Source organism: Chionomys nivalis, chromosome 2, assembly GCF_950005125.1.
Source record: "Chionomys nivalis chromosome 2, mChiNiv1.1, whole genome shotgun sequence".
In the NCBI taxonomy this organism is placed as follows: domain Eukaryota; kingdom Metazoa; phylum Chordata; class Mammalia; order Rodentia; family Cricetidae; genus Chionomys; species Chionomys nivalis.
Genome location: NC_080087.1, coordinates 114339614 through 114351874, shown reverse-complemented (window position 1 = coordinate 114351874; position 12261 = coordinate 114339614). Strand labels below are relative to the sequence as shown.

General features: G+C 41.9%; 1 protein-coding gene and 1 pseudogene across 1 annotated transcript in view; both read left to right on the top strand.

The window, feature by feature from the left end:
• The first annotated feature begins 5865 nt into the window (after window positions 1-5865).
• On the top strand, window positions 5866-10324 carry LOC130869292 (UV excision repair protein RAD23 homolog B-like; annotated as a pseudogene).
• A 547-nt stretch (window positions 10325-10871) lies between these two features.
• Rhbdd1 (rhomboid domain containing 1) overlaps window positions 10872-12261 on the top strand; it is a 124882-nt gene continuing 123492 nt past the window's right edge. The window contains exon 1 of the mRNA XM_057763267.1: window positions 10872-10957. The gene's annotated coding sequence lies outside the window, so the exon portion shown is untranslated. The remainder of the gene's footprint in view (window positions 10958-12261) is intronic.

The following is a 12261-nucleotide window of genomic DNA, read 5'->3' as shown; positions in this document are numbered from 1 at the left end:
GTATGATTAGAAATTAGAAAATGCTTGATACATAAACAAAAGTTTAAGCATTAAATTGTTAACTATGATAAAATATTTGCACAAATTATTTTACTGTTATCACAATCACCTCAGCTTCATTAGATTAATCAAGAGTTGATTAGTAAAATTGATATGCAATTACAATAGTGTCCATAATCACATTGGGATAATTAACTACCGTGAGTCTTCTTGTAAATGCAATGTTCTACGTGTTTGGGCTACACTTTATTGCTGATAAGATCTTTCTCACTGACTGTAGATTAACTCAGTCATGATGGATTTTAATTTTATTATAATCTTCAGAGACAGTGAAAAACCATATGAGGTCTAAGACACACATTTTCATGTAAAGACCAACGAAAAGATCATTTCTAAAACATGCTAATAGGCTGCATCCCATTATTGAATGGCATTTTCCCAACTATGATTTAATAATCATTTTAAATATACAGTCTTTAGATTTCCCAGTGTTCTTACATGTCAACTTCCTATCCCATTTAATCTGGGATGTTGGAGATGCTAGGAATATAGACTGTCTGCCAAGGAGAGCTATAGATACAGAGTGAAGCCAGCTCTACAAGGGACACATTACAGGCTGCAGGGTCATGGGCTGGGGGCTACTCAGGGTCACTTGGTGCTCAGATCATTTGACCACATGCTCCAATATGTGACATGCAGCTTCAGCAAAGATTGTCTCCCTCACCGGACTTCAGTCTTGCCTTAGTTTAATCTTGCTAGGTCTATTCCTTCCCTTTGGAACATAAATATTTACTTTGTGTATATTGGAAGCATGGAAGTTACTGGGTGACTTTACAGAGACTTGCAGTTAAGACATTGTCTCCAGTCTCAAAAGAGACTTTGGACTTTTGAACAGTGTTGAAAGGAAGACTATGGGACTTCTGAAGTTGGAACTAAGTACAATTTTGTGTTGTCTACCAATCCCCTACGATAATGTAATTGGAAGGTAGAACCTCTCTGGAGGGTGGTTCTATGTGACAGGAGCTCTCATAAATGAGGCCATTACACTTATAAAAAGGACTCCTGAGAAGTAATGCCACCCACAGTCAGGTGAGAACACAGTAAGAAATCTATGAAAAAGTAGGCTCCCACTACAGTCTGCTGGTTTTGACAGTGAACTTCTCAAACTGTTGTTGTTGTTATTATTATTATTAATTATGTGTTTCCGAAACAGGGTCTCTATGTGCAACCCTGGTTGCCTGGTTGTTCTGGAACTTGCTATATAGACCAGGCTGGCTCCAAACTCACAAAGACCCACCTGCCTCTGCCTCTTGAATGCTGAGATTAAAGATGTGTACCACCATGCCTGACTCAAAAATTCTTTTCATAAATGAGCAATTCAGTCCATGTATGGTGTTGTTGTTATTGTGCCCTATTCTAGTTAGCTTCTCTGTTGCTGTGAAAAAGCACTGACCCAAAGCAACTTGAAGAAAGAAAGGTTTTATTTAGCTTACAGGTTCTGGTCCACCATTTAAGAAAGCCAAGGCTAGAACCGGGAGGCAGGAACTGAAGCAGAGACAATGAAAGGATACTGCTTACTGGTTCACACCCGGGTCATTCTCAGCTTCCTTAGTTCTACAACCCAGGCTCACCTGCCCAATGGAAGGCACCACCCAGTGGGCAGGGCCATCAAGCACATCATCCTTAAACCATAACCTTTCCTTTCTTGCTCCTGAGATCTCAGGTTGATATCACAATATAAAACCCAGCCCGACTTTTAAAAAGCCAGTCGTTAATTTTTTTTATTGCTTTAGAAATTCAATGTATCTTTAAAAGTCAAAAATCTTTTAACCATGGAATCCTGTAAAATAAAAATTAAGTTACATAATTCTTACTCCAAAAGGGACAAACCAATGGAAAAAAGGCAACAACCCAGTTTCATCACTTAAGCAAAACCAAAGTTTAGCAGTGTAACTCCAAATCTTGAAGCTCAGTTGTCTGTCTTCCGGGACTCAGAACAGGCTTGATCAGTTCTGCATCTCTGTGTCGGTCATCCCCAGCATGCAGTTTATCCAGTAGAATCATGCTGGCTCCACTTCACTGGAGAGTGTTCTTGATGGTCCTAGCATCTACAGTATCCCGGAATCTCCATGGCAACTAAAACTGAATCTTTACCAATGGCCCTTCCTGTATTTTCTTCAGGAACTTGACCCTGCCGTGTGTTGTCAGGCCTCATCCAAACTCAGTGGCCTCCTATGCCTACAAAACCAGTATGGGAGATTCTTAAGCATTACTGAGTTCAACTACTGGCTTGAGATGCAGCCTTGGCATGCCTGGATGAAGGGAACCATTTGCTGACTGCGAGGAACGATTACTCAGAAGATTTAACCTCAAAGATGCTAGGCTTTTATTAATCACAGATTTTTTTCCCTAGATAAACCAGCATCCATTATTCCAGTAAAACAAAGGTTTTACTCCCATAGATTCATAATTCTAATATTACACACAGGCATGAACATGCATGCATACACACACACACACACACACACACACACATGAACACAGCCCTTATAGAATTTTTGGAGCATTCTCGACATTTCCTCTAAAATTCACAAGCCCTGGGCTCCATCATCTGTACTTCTGTCAGCTTCTCGGCTTTAGTCTATATAGTACTAAGTGAATATATATATATATATATATATATATATATATACATATATATATATCTTCAAATTGAGTTTTAAAAAGTAAAATCAAACACTCTTTACTGATCTCCATAAATATATGACTGGATTTGTTTTGCTAATGTATTGCTTTGAGCTTGCTTTTATATCTATATGATATTATCTGTAGCTCTTTTTTATTTTAATAAATTCTTTATTATAGTATCAGGGTAATTACCTCATAGAATGAGAACTTCTATTTTCAGGTAGTTCACACAGTGATTTTTATCATTTTTTTCTTAAATGTTTGATCAAATTCATCAGTTGGTCCACCTGAGTGTGAGCTTTTCTTTGTGGGTAGGTTTTAAGATAACACAAATTCTTACTTGTCTATTATGAGTTGTTGAATTCTGTCACTCATAAAGATAGGATGAGATCCCACTGACGACCACTCTGATGTTAGACTATAGACCACTTTTCGGGTATGCCCATCTACCTGCATCCCTGTCTCTCTCCACCCTCCTAGCTAGGGTACAGTCCCCAGGCTAACAGACGACAGTGGCTACTCCACAGGATGGATTCATGTTTAACTAAATGGGTCTTTCTTCCTCAGCATTAAGATCATATATTCTTTCCTCAAAATGCAAGATCCTCTCAGCCTCCTCTGTCATCCGGAAATAAAGGAGAGCTTGACTGTACACAAACACATAGTATGGATCACTCATCAACCACATGGTATAGAATTTCCTCATTCATCTGAAACCTAAGCCCCCTCCCACTCTCCATCATGAACCTAAACTTTCCTCAGAGCTGCCACCATGTTGTCTCCCCATGGCATTTATAACAGTTACAATACATTTCTTACCCTAAAGTAGTTTTGTCTTAATGTCTCTCTTGTTCTACTCACCTGTGATCTTACCCTCAGGATGTTTTATTTGAATCACGACCATTGCAAGTGTAATGTTTAGATGAGGTCACATTGAGATAAATGGGCATTTTCAACCCTGTGACTGTCATAGAGAGAGTGTGCGTGCGTGTGTATGCATGAGCTGCTGGGGAAGCACCATGTCTTAATGCCCACAGACACACACGTGTTGCCGTGAAAACCAAAGAAGACTGAAGTTTGCTACAAATACCAGAAGCTAGAAAGAGGCAAGGATTTTCCTTCCTGGTTTCAGAGGGAGCTTTGATATTGGACTTGCAGCCTCCAGAGCGGTGAGAAAACAAGTAGCTGATGCTTCAGGTTGCCCAGTTTCTGGTTACTTTCTTTCTTTTCCTATGTTAAATATCAATCCTAGACAATGAAGTCTTTATAGATGTCATTTCTTGAACAAGTTTTGACAGTTTGTATCCAAGACCTTGTCTACTTCATTTGCAACAGTTACCTTATTAACATACATTTATACATAGTTTCTTATAACCTTATAATAAATTTCTACAGAGTGGGTCATGTGATAGACCTATTTTCGGGCCTAATTTGGGGCATTTGTATCTTTCTCCTCTTTGTAAATCAAATAGTCATTTAAAAAAAGAATCATAATTTTTGTAGATCTCTCTCCATTTTTCTGTGCACTAGTTCCTCATTTATGTTTGGTGTATATATCTATGTGTGTACTGTTCTTCTTTTTTTTTTTTTTTGTCTTAAAACAAAACTTTTGAGACCCTTTTCCAAGACAGTGCTTTGAGGAAGTAAGTGCCTTTCAGATCATTGTTTTTGATGGAACTAGGAAATTTTAATGCTTTCTTTTTGCCCAGTTAAAACTACTTTTTAATTTTCTTTACCTTTTTAGCCATTTAATAATTTAATTTCTCAACACTATTGTTGATTCCTAATTTAATTCATTGTTACCAGAGAGGATACCCTGTACGATCCCATTATTCTAAATTTATTCACACCTGTTTTATGACCCACCATATGGGACTATTCAAGAGAACAGACACTTTAAAATGAGTATAAATTCTGCTGCTATTAAGTAGAGTGGTCTGCACTTAGCATTTGTGTTGAGTGTTTTTTTTTTTTTCTTTTTTTCTTACAGCTTCTATATACTTAATGGTTTGGGGTCTAATTTCCTACCAATTATTGAGAGTATTGAAATATCAGACTCTTGTTGTCTGCCTCTTAATTCTATTTTCCCCCACCTCGTTTTTGCAGCTGCTGGGCAGGCACTCCATCACTGGGCTACACCCTGAACTCCCAGTTCTACCAATTGTATTGTTGGACATTTACAGTTCTTGGATCTTCTCAACGTGTTGGCTGTCTTACAGTGAAATCTTTTTATTCCTACAAGGCTTTAATTTTCTTAAAGTCTATTTCCCATGCCCACTATCAGTCTCTTAGTGTTACTCTCTCTGTGTATAGTCTGCTGTTAAGTATTGACAGTCTTATCATAACATGTGCTCCATTTCTGCCCTGTTGTAATCATGTATATCACAGTTGAATCATTTAATTTGCAAGCTGCTCCATAAGAGGGATGATATACATTCCTTTATCCATCTTTTAAAAAAATAATTATTTATTTAATGTACATTGGGGTTTTGCTTGCATATATATCTGTGTGAAGGTGTCAGATACTCTGGCACTGGAGTTACAGACAGCTGTAAGCTGCCATGTGTGTGCTGGGAATTGAACTTGGGTCCTTTAGAAGGGCAGTCAGTGCTCTTAACCACTGAGTCATGTCTCCAGCCTCCACCTTTATCCATCTTTTGAAACAGTTTTGGGTGCAATATATTTGATTAATTAGAAGTAGTAAGAGAAAAAACAAACGCCTCCTTTACAAGATAATCCAGTCTTGTGTGCATGGTGTTGTTGTCCTGCATCTTTTGACTTTCAGCCTGGATTCTGAAAGGTGGGAACGTCTGTCTGTTTCCCTGCTAGCTCCCACCGGATTGGATTGTGGACTGACAAAAGAGGTACACCACAGCTCCCATTCTGATATAAGCACCACATTTTAGGAACGCTAGTTTCAATAAAGTGGCTAATACCAAGAATTGTTGCTTGTCCATCAAGGCTTAGCTACAATTCAAACTACATGTTAGACCATAAATATATGTCAATATTAAATGGAATGTGCATATTGTTATCTTATCTGACAATTAAAATACTTTTGAGCTCTTAAGAGTGCGAGGATCGCAATCACCCTGGGGCATCCAGGCCCTGGTGCAGGCACCAAGCAGGTCATTCTTAAGACCCCTCAGCAGCAGACCTTCAAGATCAGATGACATCGGCCCGGAGGAGACAATGGCATTGAAAGAGAAGACTGAATCTGAAAGGGGAAAAGACGCCTTTCCAGTAGTGCGTCAGAAGCTAATCTATGCAGGCAAAATCCTCAATGATGACACTGCTCTCAAAGAATACAAAACTGGTGAGAAAAACTTGTGGTGGTTATGGTGACAAAACCCAAAGCAGTGACAGCCCCAGTGCCAGTGCCAGCTCAGCCATGGAATGCTCTCACCACGGCTGCAGTTAGCTCCTCCGCGTCAACAGTTGTGGCTCAGGCTCCAGCCCCTACCCTTGCTTCAGCACCCACTTCCACATCTGCATCTACTACTCCAGCCTCAACTACGGCATCTTCTGTGTCCGCACCTCTAGTGCAACTCAGCCCGAGAAAGCTGCAGAAAAGCCAGTGCAGTCCCCAGTGGTTACTAGTCCAGCACCAGCTGACAGTACACCAGGAGATTCGTCACGGTCAAATCTTTTTGAAGATGCAACAAGTGCCCTTGTGATGACAGGTCAATCTTAAGAGAATATGATAACTGAGATCACGTCAATGGACTACGAACAACAGCAAGTAATTGTGGCCCTGAGAGCCAGTTTCAACAACCTCGACGGAGCTGTGGAATATCTTCTAATGAGAATCCCGGGAGATAGAGAAAGTCGGGCTGTGGTTGATCCTCCTCCCCAGGCAGTGAGTACTGAACTCCTCAGTCTCCAGCAGTGGCAGCAGCTGCAGCAATCACAACAGCAGCGACAGCTACCACTGCTGGAGGTCACCCCCTTGAATTTTTAAGGACTCAACCTCAGTTTCAACAGATGCGATAAACTATCTAGCAGAATCCTTCCCTGCTTCCAGCTTTGCTACAGCAGATAGGTCGAGAGAACTCTCCGTTGCTGCAGTGAAAGGCACCAGGATTTCCTGAAGGACTTGAGATTCAAGCTTACTTTGCTTGTGAGAAGAATGAGAATTTGGCTGCCAACTTTCTTCTACAGCAGAACTTTGACAAGACTGAAGGGACTCTTTTTTTTTTTTTTATCTTGCTCACACCAGTGCATTACATAACTTTGTTCACTGGATTGTCTGGGGTGACTTGGGCTCATGGCCATACTATTTGGTATACGGTAGTAGGTTGGTGGGGTGGGAGGGAGGGAGCTAGGACACAGGGCAGGGATACACAGCATGCATGTCTGCTTCAGTTAGCAGATGCTGCAGAGCCACGGTGTAAAATACTAGACAACCAAACATCTGCCTTTGCAGGTCTTTATTCTTCCAAACAGTAGGTAACATTTTCTGGGTTTCATTCTAGTGTATTAGATCCAGAAATTTAGTGTGATGCCCTGCTTTCTCTTTTCTTCAACTTAACATTGGTTTCTGAATCTTCGCTACCTAGAATCTATAGTCTGTTTTATGGCAACACTAGATAATGGCTTTTTGAAATTGGAAAAAAAAATTGGAGCATCTGTAAACAGAAATGCCAAATTATTGGTGGCCATTGTTGCTGCTTCACATAAATATGAAATTGATGCAAAAGGAAGACAATTCTTCATGTTCAGTACTTGGGGTAGGGAAGGTAGAGTGGGATATTTTCTTTTTTTCTTTTTTTTTCTGATAGATGGATGGATGGGTGGCACGCATACGCAGACAGACGCAGACACAGGGGATATTTTCTTAAAATGAGAATAATTACTGTGATTTTAAAATTTCCTGATTATTGAATGTGAGACCCTCTAACATGATTTGAGAAGCTGTATACATATAGGAAGGCTTATTTTCATGTTTGCATTCCTTATTTGTTTGGGGGAAATTGGTAGGTGTCTAATTACTGTTTACTTCATTGTTGTATTGCAGTAAAAATTAAAAAAAAATAAAATCATATTTTACAAGGTAATGTAACAATTGTGTGTTTTTTTTAAAGGACTTATTCTGTCATTGATTCTTCAGTATTTTTGGTTTTTTGCTCTTTTTAGCCCTGGCTATCCTGGAACTCATTTTATAAACCAGCCTGACCTTAAACTCAAGAGATCCACCTGCCTCTGTGCCCTGAGTGCTAAGATTAAAGGTATCTGCCACCACCACCCAGTGATACTTCAGCATTTTTTAAGTCTTGTTTACATGTAAGAATCTATTGAGTATTAAATTTATGCTAGGAAATTAAGACTCAGGTGACATCTGTCAAGTTAGAAGGGATCTTGGCATGATACAAAAGGCTCATCTTACCTAGAACCTTTAAAGTCTAGCCTGCTCAGCAAATCATTTCACACAGGCTGAAAGAGCAGTTTTGAGACAGGGTCTCATGTGGCCCAGGATAGACTCAACCTTGCGATGCACTGGTGGTTGTCCTGAACTCTTGATAATCTTGTCTTTACTTTTCAAGTGATGAGATTACAGGCATTTGCCGTCATACATGGTAAAGTCATTTTCTAAAAAACAAAACAAAACAAAAATCTCTGTCCTCTCTGTCTTCTCAAATGCTAATGAAACATTTTACTTATATTTAAAATAGGATAGAAATGTTTTCATTTACTTTTTTTTTTTTTTTGAGACAGATACTCATATAGCCTAAGTGGGTCTTGAAGTTATGTAACTGAGGCTGGCCTCAAGTTCCCCTTCTTCCCATCTCTACCTTCAAACTGTTGGGGTTATTGGTGTGTATCCACATACCCTGCTCCCTAAGCACACTCCTAAGCCCTAACTACAAGTGTATCTTTTGTTTTTTGAGATTACTGATTTGAAACTTGATTTCTGGCTCTTCTAAAGTCACCTCTGCGTTTAGTGACTTATGATAATGACAAAAACAGTGTAAGTACAGAAAGGTGTTGAGGGTGGCAGAGCAGAGAAGATAGGAGTGAAGAGGCCCAACTTAACATCAGTGCAGCCATGACAGGCTGCAAACTAACTACACTGGGACTAGGCCTCACCGTTACAGTAATCAGGAAATGCTCAGACAGTACCCTGTGGGGGACCAATCAGAATTGAGACTAAAAAAAGTACTAGATGCTCCAGAACATCAAGAACACCTTACCTGCCCAAGCCACACCATTGTCACCTGTATTCAGGGGGCCTAGTTTGCTGACAACAGATTCCCCGGTTGTCAGTCAGGAGTCAGTGATCTTCCACAAATTTGGGTCAGCTGATTCTGTGGGTAGATGAAGTCACTGGCAGGGGGATCAGGATCTAACTCTAATGCATGAACTGACTTTGTAGAGCTCATTCTCTATGGACAGATACCTTGCTCAGCTTAGGCACAGGGAGGAGGAAGACCTTGGTCCTGCCTCAAGGAAGGGATCAGACAGTTCTATTGACTTCTCAGAGGCCTTAGCCTATGGAAGGAGTGGATGGGGTGGGTGGAGAGGGGTAGCAGGAGGAGAGGAAGAAGGGGGAACTGGGATTGGTATGTTAAAAAAGAAAAAAATAGTTTCCTGCACTTGTATATAGGTTGCCAATTTTCTTGTAGCAATGCCAGTACCAATCCCTGTTTGACAAAACGGTTACCTCACTCCTGCCCAATCAGTTCAACCCCCATCTGATTTTGGAATTTCCCTATCCACCCATCCGTTACTTCTCAAAAATCCTGCCTCAACTAAGCTCAGGGCTCCCTGATCCAACCACTGTGTCAGAACACACAGAGAGTCCAAGTTCCAGTTTGGCAAGACTTTGCTTTTGCATGTATACTCGGGACTCCTGGTGGTCTCTGGGGAAGGGGGCTCATGACATGGGCATAACAAGGAGTATATTAATAGAATGGATGTATTATGATTGATCAGAAGGAAAAAAAACCAGAGTTCCTCTATTTGAGAAATTGCGCCTATTTTTTCTAAGGAGATATATATGTAGTGTAAATTACTTCTCTCTGTTCACGTGGGCTTCTCTTTTCAGGAATGCAGTTTCTCATTGTCAGTCTCGGACCAACATACTCTTTCACCTTAAAAGAGTTAAATTATAAGGTTCAAGAATTCATCCTTGAATTTGCTAAGAATTTTGTCATTTCAAAGTCTCAAATATATCTTCTATAAATGAGCCACATTTTCACTTACATTCCAACCCTAAGATAAACATTTCTAGGAAGAGTTATTCTATTAAACAATAATAGAAGATAAAGTTTTGTGGCACGTGAAGGTTTTTTTTTTTTTTTTTTTTTTTTTTTTTTTTTTTTTTTTTTGGTTTTTCGAGACAGGGTTTCTCTGTAGCTTTGGAGCCTGTCCTGGAACTAGCTCTTGTAGACCAGGCTGGCCTCGAACTCACAGAGATCCACCTGCCTCTGCCTCCCAAGTGCTGGGATTAAAGGCGTGCGCCACCACCGCCCGGCTGGCACGTGAAGTTTTAACCCACTAACTAAACACGGCTGCTAAAACCTTTGGTAAATAAACAGAGGGCTACCTGCACCCAATTCGCGCCCTGGAAAAGTGAAACTTTCTTCCAATTACTAGAAAAATTGATGTCAAAGACCGTTTACTTGTACGAAATTAATGCAGCATAGTCTTTAGCTTAAGCTGGCTTCTACACTGCCCATGAAACCGGTTCCACACTAGAAGCAGAAGGGAAATTGCATCAAATGACCTAAGAGTCAAATACCTTATACCTCAAGCCCTTCAAGCAGTAAACAGGCAAAGCAGTGCAGCCTCGGAACTGTGCCTGGGGACCGAAACGTACACCATGGCCATGTTTCGCTGGCCTACTTTCTGAGATAAGCGGCTCTCTCCGGCCCAAGTGGAGCAGGCAGCGTCTCCCCTGTCCACTTCTCAAGCTGCACTGGGCCAGGAATAAACTTTCTCCACCTTGAGGGAGCAGGCCACGGCAGGACTAATGCGCTCTGGGTGTGGTAAGTGATCTTTGGTTGTTTGAGGCGGTAAAAGGACGCTGACATCGCTGTTGCTGAGTGCTGAGCCTGACGACCCCTAGACATTAGCTAGAGGAACCCGAGAAAGGTCGTAAACAGCACTGAGCGTGCGCGGCCAGCGTGCCTTTTTACAGCCAGGCCGCCGGAAGTGGAGCTTCCGGAATCGGCGTCCGTGCAGGAAGTGGAGCCTCGGGATTCGGAGTCCGGGCGTGATGACGCGCATACGCGGGAATACGTGAGGACGCAGGCGGGTCTTAGAGAGAGTGAGTTTCCGCGTCTGTTCGGCTGAGTTTGGGGCGTCGCTTTTGTGCGGCATGTGTCGCGGCTTTCCCGGACCTCAGATGGAGGGGCCGGGGCTGAGAGCCGGGCTGGCTCGGGCCGGGCGGAAACGCTGCCTTGGGGCTAGGGTCCGCCGGGCGGAAGCGCTGCTTTGGAACCGGGCGGGAGATCAGAACCGGCCGGACTGGTCTGGGTCTTCTTCCCTCAGGCTCAGGGTGGGTGGGGATGGGGGTCGAGGGGAAACAGGGGCCTGGTGGTGGGGGGGGGGGGGAGGAGACGCGGACCAGTCTCACCCTGATCACTTGCCCGAACGCAGGAAGTCAGGGCTTCCCCGATGGGCTTTTGATAGGTTCCTCTGATACCGGCAAGTTTGAAGCGAAATTGCATCAGCCACAGAGCTTATGATAGCAGGTGTTTGTGGAGACCGCTGCTTTGGTCTCGGTAGGCAAACCCGTACTAACCTCTAAAAGGCTGTTCCACGTTATAGGGGACAGACTTACACCTGAAGGACTCAACTCTGTTCTGCCCACACAAAAAGCGCAAATCGTATGCGTTTCTGTTGTTTCAAACAAGGCATTAAGTATTTTTTAAAACTATTAATATCTGATTGTTGCACAATTAAGATTTGTCAGGCTGTCTTAAAGTCCCTTTCAGTAGGTTCGTGGCACACACTTTGTTGTTGTTGTTGTGTGGGGTGTCTAATTATCATACCTCTCTACTTTTTGTTCCAAAGTCCTAATCGCCTTTACCTTCTTCCTGCTTCTGTTACTGATTCTGCTTCCACTCTTCTAGTGTTCTGACTCATTCCAGGAGAGCAGGTGATCCTCACAGAATAGTCCTGCTTTGGTCCCGGATTGCCACATTATCAGCGTCTTCTGGGAAATTGTCGGCAATACAGATTTTAGTGTCACAGCCCTTTGAGCAAACCTTCCGGTCCATTCCAGTGCTTCTGGGTGCTGAATTTCACGAACAGCATAGCTATAAAAAGTACTTACTTGCGAAGTCACAGATGATGTTTGAATAAGGTGTAAGGTGAAGTCACTTAACTGTGACGTCATAGTGCTAAGCTTTCCATGAGCAAACAAGTAGGTAGTGCTAACACATGTTACTCAAAAGTCAGGCGTTACTAAGTTACTAGACCTGCATGAAGAAAGCACGTAGATTGTGGAGGAAGGGCAGATTATAGGATCGATAGGAGTTGGGAGTCCATGGATATTGTGGCTGCCGCATAAAGGATATTTCTTTTATCCTGTCACATTTTGAATTCTGAGAATTTAGACACAGGACA